General features: G+C 39.9%; 1 protein-coding gene across 5 annotated transcripts in view; it reads left to right on the top strand.

Moving 5' to 3' along the window:
* Positions 1-5,302: 5,302 nt before the first annotated feature.
* Positions 5,303-23,194, top strand: part of FER (FER tyrosine kinase) — a 192,821-nt gene continuing 174,929 nt past the window's right edge. The window contains exons 1-3 of one of the 5 annotated variants that reach the window (XM_056324261.1): positions 5,303-5,380; positions 7,327-7,507; positions 19,426-19,530. The gene's annotated coding sequence lies outside the window, so the exon portion shown is untranslated. Of the gene's footprint in view, positions 5,381-6,494; positions 7,508-13,274; positions 13,345-19,425; positions 19,531-23,194 lie in introns of those variants that run through there. The other 4 variants (XM_056324262.1, XM_056324263.1, XM_056324260.1 and 1 more) reach the window with 4 other exon arrangements.

The following is a 23,194-nucleotide window of genomic DNA, read 5'->3' as shown; positions in this document are numbered from 1 at the left end:
TGCTTTCTTGCAGCTGGAAAATTAATTTGTCTTAAGCCTGCTGAACTTTTTTAAGGTGTCTTCTGTACTAAGTGAATCACAAAGATTCACACCTTTCTCTAATCCAGGTAAGTAAGCAGCAAGATATAAATCCTGTGACTTTCAAGGAGAGACACTTAGCTGAGACATTATTATTCCTCAAACTTAAGGGGAGTAACTAGTGCTTCGGTCAGCAACTGAAGGGGAATTTGAAACAAATTTTCACAGCAGATTGTACTTCTTTTTTTTTTACTAGTCACGACCATAATATTATGGATTAGCAATGCTTGCTCCATGGAGCTAGAGGTAGGAAAATAAAAGCAGTCTGTAATGTAATCTGATGTACAGGAAAAAAATTGGGGCTTGTCATATTAGGAATGGGAGCCTAGTTTTTTTAATGACTTTGCATAAACTCTGTAATTATTTTTTAAATTGGTCTAAGTGCTCAGGGACTTCTCTGTAGGAATTCTGTCCCCTCTCTTATCACTAGTTGATGCAGATAATAATTTTTATCCCACACTTAGTGTGTTCCACTACTTGAGCAGTGTATCTGTGACCACCTATGAGGTTGCAGCTTATGACTCTCATCAATGATAACAGCAGTAAACTTACCAGGAATTTAAGAAGTCTTAGGAAATCAGAGATTTGAATGCTTGTCCTTAGCTTTGGATTATGAGTGGTTCCACCATTACATGCTTGTTTTTTGCGTCTGGGGATTAGCAAGGGTCAGTAGCTCCTTCTAAGAATGAAACCGTGACTTGAATTCCCTCACATAATTGGTAATCTTTCCTTATGTCTGTTGAGTTTTAATTCATTATTTTAAAATTAAACAGAATTTGCTGGCTTCTTTTACTTCTCTAAGAAGTTCTGTTGCAGATTCCAGCCTGCACACAGCTGAAAAACAAATTATGCATGTACACATGTACGTGTGCCTGCCTATTTGCATATGTGTCTGTGTATATATATATGTGTGTGTGTTTGTGTACATATATATACTTACTTACATGGAAAGACTGACAATTATGCTCCCTTCTGTTAATCCCACCATCTGCTATTTAGCCATCATGCCCCAGAGAGGCAATTATTCAAAGTAATGTGTATGGGGAGAGAAAAGCAATGGCAGGTACTAGGATTTAGGAATGCATATCTTCACCATAGCTTATGATTGGGAAAACCCTGTCAGGTTATTCTAAGGAAATCTCCAGGCACCTTAAACACGAATGTGTAGTTTTAAATAGCACAGCATAGATTTGAAAAGGGTCTGAAGGCAGCACTAGTCAGATTATGGTGTTGTCATAGCAACAGACATTGAAATTCAAAATATGAATTACAAAACGGGGGTGGGAGAAAAAGAAGGATAGAGAAGAGAAAAATAGCAAGTAATGAAAAACTGTAAAAAGAATATGAAAATTAGACTTCCCTAACTAACTAAAATATCCCTTTTTCTGCATAATACTACTTGCGTTTTTTTTACCTTTTCCATACAACAATTTGCAAATGCTTTATACATATTAACAGTCTATGCCTTCTAACATCCCTCAAGGAAAGTATTGATGTTGCCATTTATAGATAGAAATACTGAGGCAGATATAGCTTTGTGGAAGTATAATGTCTATGGCAGAGGTGAAAAGAGAGTTCAGCTGTTTGCTCAGCTACATACTCATATGCTCTTTGTTTCATTGCTTTAACATGCCTGAGTTTTATGATGTTATTATCTAGATATGTAATAGAAGAACAAGAGTAATTTTCATAACATTCTGGTTTTGACACAAAAGCTCCAGTGCCTTAATACCAGCTTGTGTAGTTATTTAAACATTTTACTATATTTCTTCACAATAACAGTGACAGTAAATAGGTAAAGAATAAGTAGAATGGAAAACTGCAATGATTTTTTTTCCAAAGCTGTACAATAGTTTAGAATGAGATACTAATTTGTCTCTAACTCATCAAGGAACTGCAACAAATGTAACTCAACAGGAAGGAATTGATATGCCCATGCTGGGGATCAAGGAATCATATCATTGGTCAAAAGCCTGAGACTACTGATGATTTTTTTCTCAATTTATTATTTTTATCCCTCACAGACATCTCTTTGTGATCTTTTATTCTGAGTATACCTCTATAATAATTTCTCTGTATTACTGACTTGTGTATAATAGAACTCTTTTTTTTATGTTGGATTTTGCAATGACTGCCATTTTACTTCAGCATTTTGAAGAAGTGATAATGAAGAACTTTCCCTCTCTCTCTTTCCTGCATTTATGTTTCCCCTCCAGGCATGTAATTTAATTTAAACTTGTTATCATTCTTGAAGTAATATAATGCTACAGTATCTGTCCCCTAAGAATAACTTTAAGGTTTTTCAACAGGAGAATCAGCAGTATAAAGCAGATAACTTGCCAGTCACATCCAGGAATTTTAGGCAATGAGCCACAAACAAAGAAATTAGACAAAGGTAGAAAAGAAGCATTCAAAATTATGAAAATGTGCTGACTGAATTATAGACTGGCAGTGTACCAGAAGAGTTTCAGCAAACAGAACAAAAAGAAAAGGATTCTTGAAACATAGAGCTTAATCAAATAGGACAAGAGTTTTGCTATTTAAGGAGCAAATCCTCTGGTATTTCTAGGATCACGATGGTGGGTGAATAGATTATGATAGAAAGACTTAAAATTCTCTGGTAGCTGGGAAGCCAGCAGAAATTAAAGCATGAACTTAGAGATGAGTCATGTGGGAGGAGAAGAAAGATCCAGGACATTAAACTTAAATTTTCAGGTACTTTTACTAGACAGTTGGTATTTTTTCAGGTAGTTGAGCCATACAGTGCTCTGTCTGGTAGGTGTTGAGGTGTTGCACCACAGAATTCGTCATGCAACCAGGTGCTTGCCAAGTTTCTCAGAAGGCAGTTTTGCAATAAGGTCTGAAACAATACTTCAATGACACCATTGTGCAAAATAGCAGGTTTAAAGTACTGAATTTGATCAGCTTTGGTTTAGCATGAAGCTATAGCTTTAATGTGTAGGATTTAACATGTAGGAGCAAAGGGGAGAGGTTGGAAGAACATATGTCCAGGGTTTGACAGAATGCGCTGAAGCAAAGCATGTTCATTATCTTGATCCTTTTTGCATCCTTCGGATACTTTTAGGACTCATCCTCTCTGCTTCTGGAGTTAGATAATGGACCCTAAGTCAAGCCAGGTAGGTATGGGGCAGAGGATATCTCATATGGGGTTGAGTGAAGGAATGTATGCAGAACCAGATAGCTGGGATGGGAAAGGGAGGAAAGGATTAGCATCAGCAGCCTGGCAGAAATAAACTTGTTAATTTGGCTTTTAATTTTATGTGTTAATATACTTTTAAAGCTTTTCATATTCAATTAATAATTGCAATTTCTAAATAAAATTGGCAATTTGGTATTCAAAATAGTTTAGAATCATAGAATCATTTAGGTTGAAAAAGACCTTTGAGATCATATATTCCAATCGTCAACCCAGGACTGAAAAGTCCACCACTAAACCATGCTTATACGTACATCTACACATTTACTGAATGCCTCCAGGGCAGTCACTGCATTATAGTCCTACGTTTTTTTTTTTTTTTCATCTTTAATCTAACAAATATCTCAAAGCTTTAGGGGAAAAAAATGACTACAAAAAAGCACAAGGAATCCTTTCTTCCTCAAAAGTCAAGCAGGTTTCTCAACAAAGTTTAAAAAAATCGAATCAGAAAACTAATGAGAAGATATTTTTATATCCTCATACCATTGTCTACCAGTTTTCAGCGTGTTCACAGGTCTCAAGGCCACCTAAATTACCAAACTAGAGACATAACCATAAAAGACCTTTAGGCATGTGTGACTGACAAGGTATCTGCCCAGTAAAATAGGTTATGTTTGAATATAGCTGAACCAAGACTGAATCAGGATGTTTGCAACTGCACTTACCATAAAACCTGTCATTAATGATATCTTGGACAGAATTCAGTATTTGCATCTGATTTAACATATTTATCTCAATACAACATTATTGATAAGTATCCAAATGTAAATTACATCTTAAAAACACACTTTCTACTATGACTAAATAGCTTTTTTTGTACTATTATGCAAACTTGCTTCTAACTGTATATGGGTCTCAACTTGCCTCAAAATGCATACAGATGAGGTACAAAAGAATGTAATTCTTTCTCATCTGATAAGCAGGTAAATAAAGGAAAGTGTTTCTATATGATGTTTTGGAAGAAAAAAAGGCACAAATGGCTGTAACAGAAGCAGAAAACTGCACACAGCAAAGTGTGCAGCACAAAGCACTCTGGATGAAAAAGGAGCTGTGGGTTGGAATACGATTGCTCTGCCCACAGCCAGTTTTGTAGACACCTTTGCAAGTAACCAGCGACCGGCAGCCCCTTGGGAGAGGGTGTTTTTAGATTTGTCCCCGACCCCGATCTCACCCGTTACACGGTGCTCACGCTGCTCCCGGTGCACGCGGTGGTACCAGGCCATGCGGCCTAATTAAACTGAGGTTTTAATTTGCTTTATAAACACAGGCTGTTACAAGCCTTTAATATTCATGCAGTTTCCCTAAACCTGTCAAGTTAGTGTCACTATAAGAGCTGTTTTTCATTTTTCATGTTTTCTTGTTTATTTTTTTGGCTATTGTTCCCCCTTTGCCCACCCCACCCCCCTCCACACCCCCACACCCCCACCCCCCTTCTTTTCTGCTTCTCATTTACCAGCTGGCAAGGAACAAAACACAAAGACTCCTTGTCTGCCTGTCTGTGACCTGCAACGTCTATAGAGTTATTTTCTCAGGATTTGCCATCTTGAAGTTTCACACATCTCTTCAATGTTTGCGCCTACGTCTCCAGGGTCAAGCAATAAACAGCACAGAAATCACACCAATACTTCAAACCCGGTGTACGTGGTACCGTGGTGTTGCCATGATGTAAATATTCCTTACCACTCAGTAAACCTGACATTTAACCTCCCGTGCCATCCTTTGCTAACGCTAAGGTATTTCTAGGCGTGTCTAAGAAAAAAAGAAGTTGCGATAAACCCCGTTGCTGGGAGACGGACGCCCCGCGCAGCAGAGGCGGAGCGGAGAGAGGCGGGGCAGCCCCGCCCCCCGGTCCGGAGCGGCACGGCTGCTGGCCAATCGCGCCGCCGCTCCCGGCCGGGAGACGGCAGCGGTGGCGCGTCTTTCCCCGCTGACTGGCCGCCAGAGCTGCAGCGCGTCACCGGGAGGCGGGGAGCGGCTGGATTGGCCGGGAGGGAGCGCGGAGCCTGGCGCGGATTGGCCCGCGCCGGTCACGTGGCGCTGGTGGGGCAGTGACGCCCGCGGTGGCGGAGGGGCTCGGCTTGTCAGGTAGGTAGGTGCTGTGCGCGGCGCAGCGGCGCCGCCGCTGGTGCCCGCGCCCCGGGAGCGGCGCCCGGGCTGGGGGGTGGCCGCCCCCGCCCCTTGCCGTGCGCCGCCCGCCCGTCCAGCAGGCGGCGGCGTAGGGGGGCTGGTAGGCCCCGCGCGTGGGTTTACCTGCGGGCGGGCGTGGCAGGGCGGACACCGGCGCCGCTCACGCGTTCCGCTGAGGGGGCGGTGGCGGCGGCGGCGGCATCCGGTCGCCTCCCGCGGCGATAGCGCGGGGAGACGTCAGGGGCGCCCGTCGCCGGGCGGCGGCTCCGCCCCGGCGGGGCAGGCAGCGCGGCGGGTGCGGATCCCCGCCCCCGGCGCTACCTCTCGGGCCGGGGGCGCGGGGCCCGGCGCGGGGTCGGGGCGGGCCCCGGGCCGGCAGGCGAGAGGAGGGAAGGGGCTGGCTCGGGCCGGCGCCCGCGGCTCCCGTCTCCACCGGCGCTCGCAGGGCTGTCCGCCTGCCACGCTCCGGGTGCGCCGCGGCGCGCCGGCCGGGCTGTGAGCGCCGCGGATAACGGGGAGGACGTGCCAGCCCCCGCTTGAAACGTTGTGATGTGTGGCCACCCGCTCCCATGAACGCAACGACCCTCGTTTTGTTGTGCCCCTGCCCTCGCCGCCGTGACGATGTTGTACAACGTAGCGACCTTCTTAACTTACACATTAAATCTAGAGCCTGCATAGACAGGGCCTTCTTAGTGCTACTGCCCTGCCTTTTTTAATGTGCATTTTAATGCTTTGCGTGTTTGTGGGCTTGGTATTAGCAGGAACCCTAAATGTTCACGTTTGCTATTTTGAGAACAAAATATGTAGAAGGGCATTAAGCTTCCCTTTTCATATTGGAGTACGTTTTGTTTTGTTTGAATTTACATGAGCATGCACCCTTAGAAGTGACATGTCCTGTGTGAACACCTAGGGTTTTGTTATACTCCTGAACAAGCCAACAAACTTGTCTTCTGTTTGCAAGAAAGCAGCAGTGCTTTTCAAGTAGTTAACATAACTTTTCCCCACTTTGTACCAAACCTGCAGAGAGTGACTTTGATCTTCTGTTATGTTTTAATGTGGCTTCTTTTAAGGAAAACGCAGGCAACACCTGAAACTTTTTGACCAAAAGAATTTCCTGGGTATTATTTTTAGTTAATTGTACCTACTAAATAATACACAATAAAGAGATGACTGATACAGTTTATTACATGTATGTGCTAGTCTTTGCAAGACTGAAGGTGGGATGTTCATACTTCTGATCTGTTCATAGTCAAAGCAAATTGCAAATGATGGACCTGTTAAAGGTTGAGTTACAGTAATAAGTATTGGTGAGGCAAATGTATGTTCTCTCTGTTATAAATTCCTTTTTAATTTGTTGAAGCAGTTGTTGGTACTGTTACAACTTAAGAATATACAGGTGTAGAACGTTAACCCTGGAAGAGTTCAGCTTTGGGGATATTTCTTTGAAGGAGAAGATCGAGTCTTGTATGTACTAAGTTACTTCATAACTGAGCAAAACCTCAGTAACCATTGCCAAGATCCTTTCCTGCTTTTCTACAGCTATAACTTCATATATATGTTATATATATAACAGCTGTAACAATCATAACCAAACCTTTCCAAGGGTGGTTCTTTTTTGATTGGTATTTGGATTGCCAGCATATAAAGTGGTCATGCAGAAATTATTCTGAGGAGCCACTGAAAGTAAAGACGGGCTTAAGAAGGGGTGGGAGGATTTCAGAGTAATACAAAGGAAGATTAGATGGATCTTTGTTAAGAGAAGGGGAGAGGTAACATTTGCTTCACTGGAATAAAGATTTAACACGGGAAAGCAAGGTTCAGCTACGTGGGGTTGCACTGCAGTTAGGTAATGCAGGGTGTATCTCCGTACTTAAAAATTGAGTTCAGTTTTGTTCTTCATGCAGCAGAGAGGAGACATGCCGTGGTGATAGAAAGAAGGTTTATGCTAGGCGTGAGTCCGGGGCAGGCATCTGGCAGCCTGTTCTTTGTCCGTGCGGAGACCCCCTCTTCCTACCCGGCCTGCCCCCGCCGCTTGCTGCCGCTCCTCGACGTTCTTTCAGCTGGGAAGCAGCGGGGTGAAGGAAGGTATGTTGCCGTGTCAGCCTGAAGGCGGGGAAAGCTGGCACCAAGCCCGGAAACTCCGTACAAGGAGATGGTCTAGCTGCATGAAGTCATCACTTCACAGGGAGGAGTTTTTTTGCAGTGTGTGAGAAGTGGGTCTAGGAAAAGGAAAGGGGATTATTTTGCTGGGGCGGGGGAGGGCGGAGGGCCAGCAAGTGAAGAGGAAAGCCTGAATTCATTCCAGCAGGAAGTAAACTGTATATGCTCATATCTTAACATCACCCTGTCCCCTTAGTACTTATTTAATCTTAATTACAGTGTTAATGTATTTGCCTTATAGAAATGGATTTTGAAAGCTTAGTGGAGAGGTTTATTATACAGTAGAGATAGTCTTGGAATTGTTGAGTATTCACCGTTTTATTAGGGAGTTAAAGGGTGTAAAACACTGCATGCAAGTACGCAACATGTGCTGTATAACGTTTGTGTTGGGTAACTAGCATTTCTTTGGAAAGATTTATTCTGGAAACTTTTTTAGTAGTGAAGAATTGGAATTTGTAGCTTTGTTTCTGGGGTTTGAGAGAATATACTTATATTTCTTTTCAAGATGTACATGTGTGGTCACATACAGTGCATAGTATATTTTGGAAATGGTTCTTAAAAAAGCAGTAAAGGTGCTTTTAAAAAAGCTTTTTCTTTTAGGACAGTTTCATGGGATGGAGAATTTTGACTCCATTCATCTTGTAGCATGAAATCATATTTGAGAGCATGAGTGTAATGTTTTCTAATTTCTCCTGTGAGTTTAAATGCAGGGCTCAGGTTGGTTTTGAGTGTAATGAATCTGAAGTAATAGGTGTTTTTTTCAGTCCTGTGTGTTTACTTGATGACAATAAAAATAAATTTCCAATAAATTAAGACTTAATGTTGTTACTAATTTAAGTGAGTGAATTGTACTTCATAACATCTTTCTACTTTGGATCTCAGATTACTGTTTGCTCTATAGTCACCATCTTCCTTTGCATTGCTGCCTTTCTGCAGTAGAGGGAAAATGCCGAACGGTTTAACCACATAGTTTCAAACTTGCTTTCCCATATCCGAGCTTGCTAATGACACACTAACCTGCTCGTGACATGCAGGTGAATGTCATAGCAGTGTGTAGAGACAGATCTCTATACTCCATAACTGTACTGTGGTTCAGTGACTGTTTTCTGGGCAGCTGTACAGATTTATCAGAATTCCTCATCTTTGAAATGTATTAGTCTGCTTGTTAGAACAGAGCTCTGGCTGCTTAATCTTGTCTATGTAGTGAACTTGCACTTTGGGCAGTGGGGGTATTTTGTTAGGCTTTTTGATATGGTTGCTCCTACTTTTTGCTGAGGAGAGAGTTACTACTAGGGCCACATGTTGCCCTTCTGTTATTGATAAGGTGAATGTGGACTAACAGGAGTGGTTACGTACTGTGAGACATTTCTGTGATGTAGCTCTCCATTAAGATCATCACATGAAACTTTCAACTGTTAAGGGAGAAATAAAAACATTGTATGGGCACTCTTGATCTGTCCTTTATGTATGCATTACAGTATTGCTTGCACAGTACTCTGGTCCATTTGGAATCCTGTGTTATCAAGTGCTAGTAATGAAAGTGCTTGATGAATAACTACTTAATAGTTCAGCCATGTATGAGACATTTTTCTATATGGTATTCAAATCTTGGTCTGAAGACAGTCCTTTTGCAAGCTCTCTTGTAGTTGTCATCACTTGATCTTAGAGTCTCACAACCTTTTTTTCGTACTAGGTTTTTGGAAGCGATTTAGTTTGACATGAGAAGCTGATACATTTATGAAATTAAGCTTAAGCATCAAAGTAAATTACCATAATCAAGACCTAATGAAAAATCAATTACCTTTTAAGTAGGGACAACCTGTGAAAAGTTTGTGAATTGTTGCATATTATGTAAGCACTCTTTGCCAGAAGCAGAAATAGAATCCAGAACAGTGTTAAAGTATTATATTAATCATGAGCCCTTTGTTCCCTGAAATTGTCTGTTTAGAAACTAGGAGACATATAATTACAGCAATGAGCATGATAGAGTTGTCAAGATGAGCCCCTCTGACAGAATGCTGAATCATCCCCAGAGCACTCCATCCTCTGTAATAAATGAGTCAGGCATTTATGCAGAAAAGCACTGTGGAAGTAATTACATGATCACATAATGCATTTCAAAGAGGGTGGCATTTAGGTTTTCATCCTCAATTTGTGAATCTCTTAATTTCAGTACTTGTCAGCTTTGCTGCTTTTCTCCAGCTCTGTTTATACCTAACTTTTTGCTTTAGAAAAATTGGAAAATCTTATTCCATATATTGATAGCATATTGTAACTGACACAGTTCATCATCACATTTATAATGTTTGCTGTTTGAACTGAGAATGGGAGTAGTAAGTTGTTCTCAGTACAAGACAGACTGCAGTGGGAAAGGGCGTGGTTTTAATGATTATTTAATAGAGAGGAATAATTTTGTTCAATATTTGGTCCTCTGATGCTTAGACAAATAAAACACTAATAATGGCTCTGCTGGTGGAAGTTGTTAGCCACGGGGCTAGTAAATCACAAAATTCATCATTGGTGAACATAAAAACACATAAGAGTAGGATCTTAGGATAAACCTAAACCGTTGAATACCTAAAGCTTGTTCTATCTGCTATTACATTATGTAAGTTTGTTAAAATCCGTTTAGTGTAGTGTAGTGCCACAGTGTCTGTTAAAATACAGCTTTTGTGGATTATGCTAAAGGTTTCTTTAATGGTTTTGGTCTGACTTCCTAATTGAGGCTTCTGCTTTGAAATTTTCATGAATGTAGAACAGTACCCCACAGTATTTGTATCCCATGTAAGTTTCAGGAATTGCAGATAAGGGGTGCAGCCAAGTGCAGTGGCTGCTTTAAAAATGTGACAATGTAAACACTGTAAAAAATGGTATTTTGAAATAATCACCCCTCCCTTCAGCAAAATGCTGAAAGATTTGCTTTTGGAGCCAATTTCAAGGAAAATCATGTGACTTTGGAGCACCTTTTAACTGGTTAAAAGATATAAAGCATGGAATCGGAAAAACACATGCTTGTTTATTGTTGGCACGAGTATGTTTGTTGTATGGTGATGCAGTGAATGGTGTGTTTTCTCCTGAGGAGAGTATGTTTTCTGTAATTCCCCCAATATGGTTGTTCACCAGTTCAGCAGTTGTGATAACTGAAGTTCAACAGATAAAAGGAAATGCCTGATTTGCAAAACACAGAGAAATATTAGCAGTTGAAGTGTGGAGCCGAAACAAAGAATTGTAAAGAGTTGAAGGTCTGTAGCAAAGATAGAAGGCGGCCAGTTAATATGCTGTTCTGCCTTTTGGATTAGGTGAATGTTGAAATCGGAGTGGGAGATCTCTCATCAGTGAATGTGTTAAGTAAATTTGAAGCTACAATTTTAACAAATATAATTGGCATCTAGATCATGTGATGTATCGGGTTCTTTTTTTTATACGAGGAAGTAATTACATACATACATTTTGAGATCAGGATCTCAGCTTGGTTCAATCCTTCTCTTCCTCTGTGGTCTTTTGATTTTCCATGCCACGTGCTTTCCAGCTCTACTCTTCTGGAGCTAGCTGGTACCCTCTGAAAGAAAACCTGACCACAGCTGGCAGGCGTGTTTTCTCCAAACTGTGCTCCAGCCACAGTATAGATGCACACTTCAGTAGATCTGTGTCCTGTCCAGAGCAGTGTTCTGGAGGTATCCTGTCTGTGTATGCTTTGTGTCCTCAAACCTAAGGCTTCATGTTTTCTTAAAGCATGCAGTGCATACTGTGTGTATCATGCTGCTAAAATATCCTTCTGATGGGCTGTGACATGGTGATCTCTTGTGCTCTAGTATTTCATCACCAAAGTCCCCCCCAGCCAGGTTGGGGAAGCCTAGTGGAGATGCAGGGATCTGCAGTGTGGATGTGGTCAGTCTGCTTTCAGGGGGTAGGAGCCGCTATTTCCAAAGCAGCGGTTAAGCAGATGGTGGTTAATATTTGACTACTACAATAGGATGGCGATGCCCTTCTAAAGAATTCTTCTCAGATTAAGTTGGGATTTCAGATTTAAAGATGTAGTCAGTCAAATTCCCTGCAACTGTCTTAGATTACAGTAAGGCAAGAATTCTGAGGGACCTAAATAACCCTTACCTACAATACAAACATTATTACCATCCCTAAATATATTTTTTTTCCTGAAGAATATCCATGAATGGCGCTCTGTCATGAAGAACCTTTGCCTCTTAAATTACAAGTTAGCTGCTTGGTATCATTTCTAGGAAGAATATTTTTGATATGGAGAATGAAAGTCTGAGTATAAAAAGCAACCCCTCTTGCAGTAAGAACCAGTTAGGCTGAATCTTATGTATTCAAATAAATTCCCATGTGGAGAGCCCAAGCATACTTGTTTTGCTCATGTGCACTTCAGTACCTTTTTTCCAGAGACCTGGGAGATTAAACATCCACATCTTTTAAAAGTTTGTTGTGACATCCATTAATTAAAGCTTGATCCGTTTATACATACTCAAATGAGAAAGATACACTTCAGAAGGAGTGTTTGTAACTGGGAAGGCTGATGATACCCAAACAAAAGTGACTGGATCTAAAAAGATAGGGTAGTTTTCTCATTTCTCCTGAGAAGTTAACCCTGGTATATGTTTGTAAAATTTATATATTTGTTATGCATTTAAAATGTTTAAGAAGGTGCAGATGCATAGTTCAGTCATCTGTCTTTTTGGTGATTCTATAGTGAGAGTAACTGTATTCCATTTAAGAGTTATCACAGTGTCTTTTAAGATACGGAGCATGCAAAGGAAAAACCATTCAGCTCAGGAACAGTGAACAGACTTGAAGCAGCACCTTTCACTGAACCACACAGTATGTTACATTTCCTGCAGAGTCACAGGCTGGAGTGTCAGCTGTTGGGAAGGGGCAGGACTGTCTCCTCATGGACCTGAGTTCCTTGTGGGCTGATTTTCTGTACAGACTACGGCATAATCGAACTGCATAAAATGTGATACAATGGTGCCAAGGAAATAAGTGACCTCAAGAAGACTGGATGAGCAGTGAGTTAACTAAATAGAGGGTTTAATGAACCAGAAGGTTGTAATTAGTTTAATGAAGGAGGAAAGAAACAGCCACACCTGATTGCTCTTTGAATTTCTTTTGAAGGAGTGATAAATACTTTGAACTAGATTATATTTCTCCTGAGGAGACCAGTATTGTCATGTATTACAGACTAATGGCAAATTTTTAATCTAATTGTTTTGGCTGCAGTGAGAAATTCTGGCTGATGTTGGGCCACAAGAAGACATAAAACTGCCTCTAGACTTTTTAAAAATTGTTTCATGTCCTGTGGATTCTTGTTTTTCTATGGCTGTCCTTAAACCTCAAGAGGTTATACAGTGGTTCTGGCAGAAGCTCCTGGCAGCATTCTGGATTTCTATGTTGAAACATGCAATGGCAGTAGCTGGGAGAGTTCTGTGATCTGAAATCTTTCCAGGGAGGAGTCTCACATAGTGCTTTGTGATGATGACACCCCCTCAGTACTGTGACAGTATTGTTCTGTCCTCTGGCTTCTCTGAAGAAGTATTTCAGTAGGTGCCCTCAGGACAGGGGGGTTTTGTTTGGATTTTTGTGTGCGTGTTCATTCTGACTTGCCATGTACTTACCTCAAGGCATATGAAATATGTTTCATTCAGAGGTTTTGGTTTTTTTTTTTTCAAATGAGGAAGACCGCTTTCTACCTTCAGACTGGAGAATTCAGCATCTGAATGAATGAATGAAGTCAGCAAAGAAATAAGGTAACTGTGTATAGACTAACTCATTAGTCTACAAAGTTACCACATCTACTTTTTAATTTCAGTGTTGACTCTTGTCACTTTTGCTGAGTTGTTTCCATCTTTGCTATTAATGTAAGGCAAGAAATCTCTTCAACATGCAATACCTCAGTTGACTTTTGTTGCTCCTGTTAATATACACTTCCAATAACCCTGCCTCATTAATATGTCTATTTAGGTGTTTTCAATTTGTGGCCAGCTTTCGTTTTAGCATTGTATGTTTGTTTGTAGTTCTATCACAGTCCTGTCCTTTAGCCGGCAGATCTTTTTAACAGGGTTGGAGATACCAGAGCACAGTGCCAGCCACATGAGAATTATTTTTACTAGCCTCATCCTGCTCAGTCCTTTTTACTGTTAAGATGTAGCATGGAGATAAATGTTGCAGAATTGAGAGTTCAGTGAAAAATCATTGGTCAGGTACCCTCTACGGAGGCCATGCTTTTCTTTGGCTTTCCTTGCAGCCTACAACTTAAATTTTAAAGAAAGTTTAATTCCAGGAAAAATACAGGAAGGAAAGCTTTCTTTACTTGGAAGGTAACAAGAAACTGGGCGCATTTACCCTTTGAAAGCAAGGGGGGTGTGTGTGTGTCTGTTATTTTGTATGCAGCACTGCCTTTTCCAGAGTTAACAGGAGTGCAGCACTGATTCCCAAGGTGTGGTGGCAGAACGACTTGTGGCGGCCAACTATTTTGCTGATTGACTGGATACCAAGCAAAAATGAATTCCAAATCAAATACAAGAATAAATGCAGTTTATTATATTACAATACAATAAGGAAAATAGCATGCAATATGATAAAAGGAAACAGTACTAGTTATTATGCACAATATGATAAAAGAGCAATAGGAGCGAAGCATCAAATCGTTACTGCAAAGCCTTACAGAGACCAAGAAAAGGATACGTCACCGACTACTGCCTTAGTGTCATCCAGGCCCACATTCCTGGCACTGGTGCAGCTGGTGTTGGGAGTCTGTCGGTAACTGGGAATATTCCTCTGTGGGGCTTCTGGCCCAGTCCTGGAGCTTGCCTACCTTTATACTTGGTGAAAACCAAAAATATTTATATACCTAGCATATGTAAACTTTTAAGTTTAGGCTAAGTGCAAGCGCAGGCGTGCACTGTCTCGTGATGCATAAGGTTCGCACATGCCAGGGACGTTGGCCAGACACCTGGTGGGGTGGAGTTACTGTCATGACACAGCTGCACACAGTATTATTGTCTGGATGTTCCTGCTCATGTCTTGTGTGTTCAGGGGGCTCAGGACAAACACCACCAACTCATTAAAGTTGTCCTTGAGCTCCCTGAGCTCACTGTCCAAGTTAAACAATTCCTAATGGAAGACTTTTTTATAAGCAGCAATCGATTTAATAATTTTTCACCACACCAGCCTAGCTCTCCTCTTCCTAAACTGTAGCTGCTTTCACCTTGTACTCTTCTGCCTGGTGAGATTAAGTCTCCAGTATCTGCTTTGCTATTTGCCTGCCACTGTGAGGTGGAAACTTCTACAGAGTGGAAACAAAATTGGTAAAGATTGGTAAAGAACACTTACCACCACTTGGTTCACTACCAAATGGCAGCTCTTCCCATTGCACATTTTTTACAGGAGGCCCGAGATAATAAAATGAAGGGCACACTGAGGAAGTTTTCAGTTCATGGGGAGCTGGGAAGAGCTGCAGGTGTGGTAGAGAATGAGATTACTCTTTAGAATAGTCTTGGTAAATGGGAGACATCATCTGCAACAAAGCAGGGTGTCAGTGAGCACAAAAGTAACAAGACTATCTGTAGGCTGGCACAGATGGGTATGTGATGGGGAAAGAAATAGGGTAAGATGGAGTTCTGTGGAAAAGGTCGTGGAATTTTTTGATCACAAACTAAGAAAGACAGTGTATCATGCTGTTGGGAAGAGGTTAAAGTGCTTGGGCAGGAGCTTGAAAGTAATTTGTAGTAATCTCTGACCTTCTCGGAGTTGGTGAGTCCTACAGTACCCTACTGGTTTAGGTTCTGAACTCTTAAGTGAGACAGAGACCAATTAAAGGGTGTTCAGAGGGCAGTGGTCTAGAAAATTATTTAAAATGAAAGACTGAAAGAATTAGAATTGTCTAGTAAAAAAATAGGATATTCAGGTTGCAAAGAAGTGGCTAGTTTCTTCTTTCCTCAGTCATGGGGTGGAGAATGTGAGATTTGGTAATTGAAGAACTTTTTTTTGTTGTGCTGAGGATAGGGGAATACTAAATCAGATAGCTTGAGAAGGCTGAGTCTTGACGAAAGATCTTTCTGCCATAGGTAAGTAGGTGTGGTTCTTTGCAAAGGGAATACATTAGATGGTGTCTTTAGGTTATAAGCCTTACCTCTGCATGATTGTTGATGACTTACTTCTGTTGTATCTTTAACTACCATTTGCATGCGTGAAAAGAATTCCAACAGGTAAATGAAAACTTGGTATACTTGAAAAGGAAGCGTTTCTTGTAATTCTAGGCAGAGGGTCTAAGAGTTGGTTCCTGGGCTTTTATCTGGTGGTGGGGATTTTTTTGGTTGGTTGTGTTTTTTTTTTAACTACTGACAAGTGTAAATCTTAGTCTTTGAGGGAGCCTGCTGTGTCATATTTGTGTATTTTTAATAAGATCACAGCTGCAAGAGCTGCTAGGGAAAAGTCTGGTCTTCCTACATGTGCAGGGGTGAGAGAGTGACAGTGCACTGTATGAGAATGTTTGTACACGATCAAGTGTAGTCCATCTAGCTCAGTACTTGCTACTGTCAGATAAGAAGGGTCTCTTGGCACAAAGGTAGAATAATAATTCTGGTCCTGCTTTTGCGCAGTTCAGAGATATCTTGAGATGGAAGTTCTGCTCTTTGGCAGGTTGGATTTTTTCATGAATTTTAGAATTGTTTTTGAACCTGTTTGTTTCTTGGTCTCAAAAAAATGTCTTTAGGCATTGAATTCGCTCATTTAATTATTTACTAGGCAAAGAAGTACTTAAGAGCAGATTTTTAAAATTTCATTTGATGTCCCCATGTTCTTCTGGGAAACACTTCAGGCATCTGTCATACCATGTCACTTTGTGCTATCATGATTATATTTTTTGTACTTTGATCTGACACCCTGCCATACTTACCTGTTTTGTGAACTAAAAAAGTTTCTTTCTGGAGAACTTGCTCCATACTGTTATCAATATTACCTGTACTTTTTGGTGTTTTACGTTCTTCGTGAGATAGAATAATTTAACAGGAATAGTAACACCACAAATGTATCAGCATCATAAAATATTCTTATGTTCTCTCTTCCCTTAATTTTTTTTATGACTTGTCAGTTTGGCTTTTAGTAATTTTGTATGATTTACAAATTCAAACACAGATGATGTGTGAAATGAAAAGATACACAGGTGACCATTCTGAACAGCAGCCCAAGTCCTGGCACAAATTCTGGTGATGCTTCTGACTCTCTCCCCTGTGAATCTTTGTCTCTTAAATCTTACCCAGCAAGGTCTTCACTTCTGTAACAGCTTCCTATGAGAGACATCAGCAGAAATCTTTTAGAAGTCTTTTGTTCACTACCAGTTCCAACACCTTCATCCACAAGACCCTTGATTCCTTCAAAGAACACTTCAAGCTGTGAAGCATGACTTTCCTCTGCAAAAGCTGTGGGGTTTTTTTTCCAGTCTTCATTACAGTTTTAATCACCTTGCCTCGTATGAAAGTCAGGTCATCTTTGTCGTGCTTCTACACATTGCCTTGTCAAGCTCTGAAAAAAACTGGTGCATTTTCCACTCTCCACTCTTCTTTACTTGGGTCACCTTAAGCCTAAGTTTTTGCAGAATTAATAGTTTGGCAATTTTATATTTGGTGCTTCGACACTTCAACTGAACAGTATCTGGCCTTGGTGAGTTCTTAGTATTAATTTGCAATCTTTAAATGTTCCTCTGATGCTTCGTTTTGAGAGAATGCCCTATATATCCCCAGTCTTAAGAGGGTCTGGTGTGGGGTTGGCTTTGACTGTCTCGGCGGTAATTTCAGAAAAGAACAGATCATTTAGGTTTTCTGCACTATCTTTCTTTCAATTGTTTTATATGTTTAGTGGTTTATTGCATTGAGGTAGCAAGCCACCCATAACTATCAGATTCTGCTGTGTCTGAGCTCAGAGACAGCAGTGGGAATTTTGTAACATTTTATTGCTGTCTTACAGATGGCTGTGTAGTTCACTGGCAAGCTGTTATTATGCTTCTGTGTATTAGCTAGTATACACCTATCAATTAGACCAGTATAGGACTTGTATTACCAGTTGTAAATTATGCTACTGACCTGTAGGCAAATGAAAATATGCACATAGATTAAAAGTCAGTAGTAACTGGAATTCTGAAGAAAAGTTGGGTTTGCATTTTTGTGTTTATATAGACAAAATTCTCCATTCTAAGTATGTGATAGACTAGTTCTTTAAAACAAAAAGTGTGCTTTTTTGTCTCAGTGTGGAGAGAAGAAGATACATCTTGTCTGTGTTTAAGTGGCTCCAATATGTTTTTTCGTGTAATAAATGGAATTTTCAGAAGGGGTTCATTTTTACCACAGGCAATTCCTTAACATCTGCTTGAAATCTGAATGTGCCCAGGTGGTGTTGGTAGCATGTGTTTTACTTTCATGAGTCCTGTTTGAATGAGGAAAGGGGTTCAAAACAGTATTCCTGTCCTGTGATAGTCTGGTGTTTCCAGCTGGTTTGTATGTGTGTTGGGAGGACTGGAGTCAAATTTTCTATAATGTTTTGCTCTTGCTTCTGATTTTTGGCTGGTGAAGACTTTCTCTTGGGTTTTGCAACTTTGCAACAAGTATTTTTGTATCTGTTATTAAAAATGTGGTGAATTTGGTAATGGTTCTAGCCTGCTGCACTTTTTTTCTCCTTTCATATCTGCTTGCGTATCTGTTGTTTCTTTGCAGTGACTGAATGTAAGCATCACTTACAGCTTTTTCTATTTTTGGTCATGGAGAATGGAAGTTTTGTGTTTATATTAGGCAGCACTTTGTTTCTAGAATGTCACTAAGTAACCAGAAAGGAATAACGTCCGCTTGATTATGAGCTAGAACTATCCTTTCAGGAGATTTTACAAATGTGACTGTGATTAGTGCTTTAAGTAATGGAGATCTTGAAAATAATTCTCTTTTCTTTACCCTTATATATGGTGTCGGGTCTTTCAGTTTTGCTTAACCTTTCTGTTTTTTTACAAGGGCATTGCTAAACTAATACTGAAAGCCTCATCTGAAGGTTTAACTTCAGATGACACATTCTGGTAGGAGATTGTGAGTGAATGCTTAACGTTGGTCCACGTAGCTTATAAAGTATACCCTGCACTTGTAAGATATACGCAAGGCCTTTTTCTTATTTTTTTATACATTTTATATATTTTTTTCTTAACATAAAACCTCAAAGATCCAGCTTTTTGTTGCAGTTTGCTTCACCTAGGTTGCAGTCCACAGTTGCAACTTGAAATTTTAGTGCTGCAGTCATTTTAACTTTCTGACCTCTTACTATTCTAGATATTGGAGTAGTTAGAGCCATGTAAGACATTTCTGTGTCTTGATTGGTCCCTTTCTCATGTTGCCACTTGTATTCTTACATTCTAGTGAAAATACTGCCACTAAGTTTGTCTTTCATGTAAAGAATTTGAGTCTTTCATGCTTTCATTTTCCTTATTAATGGGCTTTGTTTTTGTTTTATTAAGGGCCAAGTTCAGAAATAAATGAAATTATCTAATTTTCTTGGTACAGTACACTGCGTCACAAGAAATTCCAAGAACATAAAAAAGAAATAAATCTTAGGTTACATGAGTAAAGACAAAATTATTCCCTCAAAATTATGTGTGTGAAGGGATAGCATGCTACTAGTTGCAGTCATTTGAGAAGTCTACTCTTTCAGTTTTCTTGGACTCTGTCTCTTTTAAAAAAATCTGTCTTCTCGCAATAATCTGAAAATCCAAAGCAACCTACCCAAATTTAAATTTTGCAGTGTGTTTTAAAATGCTGGAAGAACAATAAGAAATTTTATCTGTTTTTCTTTCACAGAGACCCCAGAAAATAAAAGTATATTTCAGAAAGTGAAAATCAGAAGTAGCTGCTGACATTAAGAGAAGTGTACTAAGGATAATTTCTTGAGGACAACTTTTTAAGGTAAATGTGCTATGTTTTCTGAAAATAAGCTGCCTATTTTGCCTTGAGTAGACTAATATTTCAGACCATTTTTGAAATGATCAGGCTGGCTTTAGATTACCGCTTTATTTGTTTATAGATGGTACTAGCTCTATGGAAGCATTAATTCAACTAGTTCATGTGCCATGTATTTTGCATGAAATGCATATATAGATAATTTTTTGTATATGTGGTTAGTGTAAACAAATGGTAAGTAAAGCATGTGTATTATATTCCATGGTCTTGTACATTCCAGGAATAGATCCTACAGTAACAGTAATAACAATCCTTTAACAGTCTAATTCATGTTTAAGGTGTGGGTGGAGGGCTAAGAATGATTTATTTGATTGTTTTGATGGAATACAACTACTACAAGCCTCACATTCAGAAAATGAAATGGACTGTCCAACAAATTGATCACCTGTTGTAAAATTGCTTTAAATCAGTACATGAGCCTTGAATTTGAGGATATGTCTCCTGAATCCAAGTCCTCATCCTTCCCTGATTCTGCAGTTCTAGAAAGAATCTGCAAAATATAAGCCATGCTAAGTGATTTAAAGCCCATGCAGATTTAGGAGCAAGGGAGCTGACAGCAGATCAAGAGTGAGTGTGGTGTGCTCTGTATACCATGACCATTCCATATTCTGGTGCCAGATGTGTGTTGTGCTTTCCTGTTCTGAATTTAACTGGGGGCCAGGTGTGCTTCTAATTTGTCGTTTATTAGTTGCCTGTCTTGCCATTGACGTTATGAAACCACAAGTTCCAACTGATAAATGTGGATCCATCATTATTCTAAGATTAGCAATCATGGTCTTGGATACATTTCATGGCAATATGTGACAGAAGGCACCAGTTGTTAAAAGGGTTAGGAGAGCATCCTGGGAAAGTATTACGATATACGTGCTCTGTTCTTCCCTGCTTATTTGATTTTGATCATTGTCAGAAACACAGGACCTTTGTCCTGACGTGGTATGGCTGCTCTCATGTCATGGACAGATTGCAGTCTTTAAATTAAATGCAGATTGGCTACAATGAACTCTTCAGAGTTGTGGCTGGAATCCAGGAAGACTACTAATGCTGGGATGTTAGCTTTATTTGCTGAGGGGACTGTCACTGAAGTTTCTCACTGTCATGATGACAAAATGTAACATTGCTTCATTTGGAATCTTACTACACTGCTGGGGTGGAGACAGTTGAGACAAGTCATAAACTGTCTTCAGTAACTATACTTAAATTTAGAACTGTTGAAGGTCTCGTTGCTCATTCACAGCATATTTCTAAATGTACATTGAGTGTTTACTTCCTGTCAGTGATTAGTTTGTTATTTTGAGAGTGACTCTAAAAAGAAGGTAAGTCTTACTTTCTTGGAGTTGGCTCAGACATATTTTAACTGTTAAAGCTTACCAAATACTGATAGCTAATTTGTATATCCAGTAATTTTTATAGTAGTGTGGGTGTATCTCTCCCTCCCTCCCTCCCTCCCCTTCTCTCACACATTTCAAAATAAAAAAAAAAAAAACTAGCTGAAACTCATTTGTCCTATTTTGTGCCACTGAGATTTTATTACTTTTACAAAACATGCTAGAATTCAGTTTGAGACTTCATTGGCATGTCAAGTTATGCAAGCATTGTCCATGTGTGGAAAAAGAGATAAACCTCATGGGTATCTGCCAGAAGTAGGAAAAGTCTTTTCACAGTAAAATTAAGCGTTCTCTGCAGGTTTTTTTAATGTATGAATTAAGCATATCATGTTTGTTGTCATCAATTCTCCCTAGCTACTTTAAAATGTGATGCCATCTCTGTTTTTTTCCTTTAAGATAAAATATTCTCCCATGCTGCTTTGAAAAAAAGTCCACCCCCACCCCAATTATCTTCCACACTGTATTTTTACCTTTTCAGCCTTGGAGTAGAGAGTATGTTTATGTCTCAAACTCCCCATATTTCCTACTGGTTCCACAGTAAATCTTTTCTGGGTTCAGATTTTGTTGCGCTACTCAGTATTGTCCATAGTCTGAGGTTTCAAAATCTGGGTGGGAATCTGTGTTTGTGGTGTTGTATGTTCAGTGTGAGCATTGCAATGTTGTAAAGTCCAAAATTGGCACTATTAGTATTTCTTCTGTAATCCATTAGCTGTGAACATGTGGAAGCACAAGGAAGGTCATGCCACAATAGCCCAGCTTGTTTGCTGCCCTTAACAGTATCTCCTGGTGCTGTGGTGGGAGGCAGAGTGCTGATCTGAATGGGTTGTTGTGCCCAGATGGTCGTTGTAGGTCCCTTCCAACCGAAATATTGTACTCTGTTGGTCAGTCCTGTATGGCAGCTGTCAACTCACCTGTCTGTATTGGTGCCAGATGTTGTCTCTTTGAATACTGGCCTTTTTAAATGTGCTTGTGCTTTTTAAGAATATTTGAAATACAGATTTTATAGAAAATGCCTACTCGTCCTTGGTAGGTCTTACAGTTTTGATCTCAAGTAAGTGACTCTGTGATCTGTGCTGTTTTTGGTTGTTTAAAAGTGTTCAAAAGTATTAAATCAAAACCACTTTTTTAACATTTTTTTAAAAGCATTGGGTTTTAGCTTATTGACATTTAAGTGGCTCAGGTCCTGGGTACTTGTTCACCACTTCCTTGCCTCCATAATATTGGAGTGTTTGAGTTTTAATGAATGTCTTGATTGAACATTTTCTTAATTTACAATGAAAATATATGGAGGCAGGCTTACCCAGTTGGAAATCATCAGCTCTGAGACTTTATGCTTGTTGGTCTTACCAAGTCAGAATTCCATCACTTTTGAAAAATGATGTTGTGCTGTGCTGTTTCTGTCACGGTGAATGGAATAATTTAAAACAAAGACCAGAGTCCAGTATGTGTTACAATTTTTGTCTATGTACCCAGGCATCTAATAGTGTAATCAGAAAAAATCTAATTACTATTTAGTGAAGGGAAGCTTAGCAGACTGGAATGAAATGTTGCTGGATCTTCTATTCTATTGATTTTTGTGATCTTACAGCTCCACAGTGAGTCAGTGGAAGCAGCCTGAAATATCATATGCTGAGAATATTTCCTCCCTCCCTTGCCTGCCTGCCTCTCAGTAAAATACGGAGGTGAGAGTAAAAACAAGCAAGCCAGCACTTTACTCATAGCACAAGGCCAGACTTCATCCTGAGATTCAGTTCCCATCTCTTCTGAATCTGGAATGTAAGAAAATAAAAACACTAGCTTTCCTCATAGCTAACATGCTAGCATATTTAGGTAATATGCTAAGATGTGCTGCTAGGAGGAAAATGAGCTTGGTCACAAAAGTGGGTGTAGGTCTAAACGGTGTAAAAAAATCAGAAGTGCAGTTCCAGTCATGTTAATAAGTAGGTACTTGGAAGATTTTTTTCTTTTGCTCATTTTACTAAAGTATTAGTGGTTTTGCAAGACTGTTCTTCAATTTTAACTGAAAAGATTATAATTAATATAACTAATAATGACATACTCTATCCTTTATAAGTACAGACAGTGTGAATTACTTAGTGTCGCTTTTTATGACTGAGCTCCTAGTCATCAGCAAGGAATCTGACCAAAATATACAGTTCCAAATTAAAGGGCATATGAAAGCTTGCAATAGATTTAAGGTTACTTATACAACCTTGACTCGTCTG

This window comes from Falco biarmicus, chromosome Z (genome assembly GCF_023638135.1).
Source record: "Falco biarmicus isolate bFalBia1 chromosome Z, bFalBia1.pri, whole genome shotgun sequence".
NCBI classification, from domain to species: Eukaryota; Metazoa; Chordata; class Aves; order Falconiformes; family Falconidae; genus Falco; species Falco biarmicus.
This window is presented reverse-complemented; position numbering and strand designations above follow the sequence as displayed.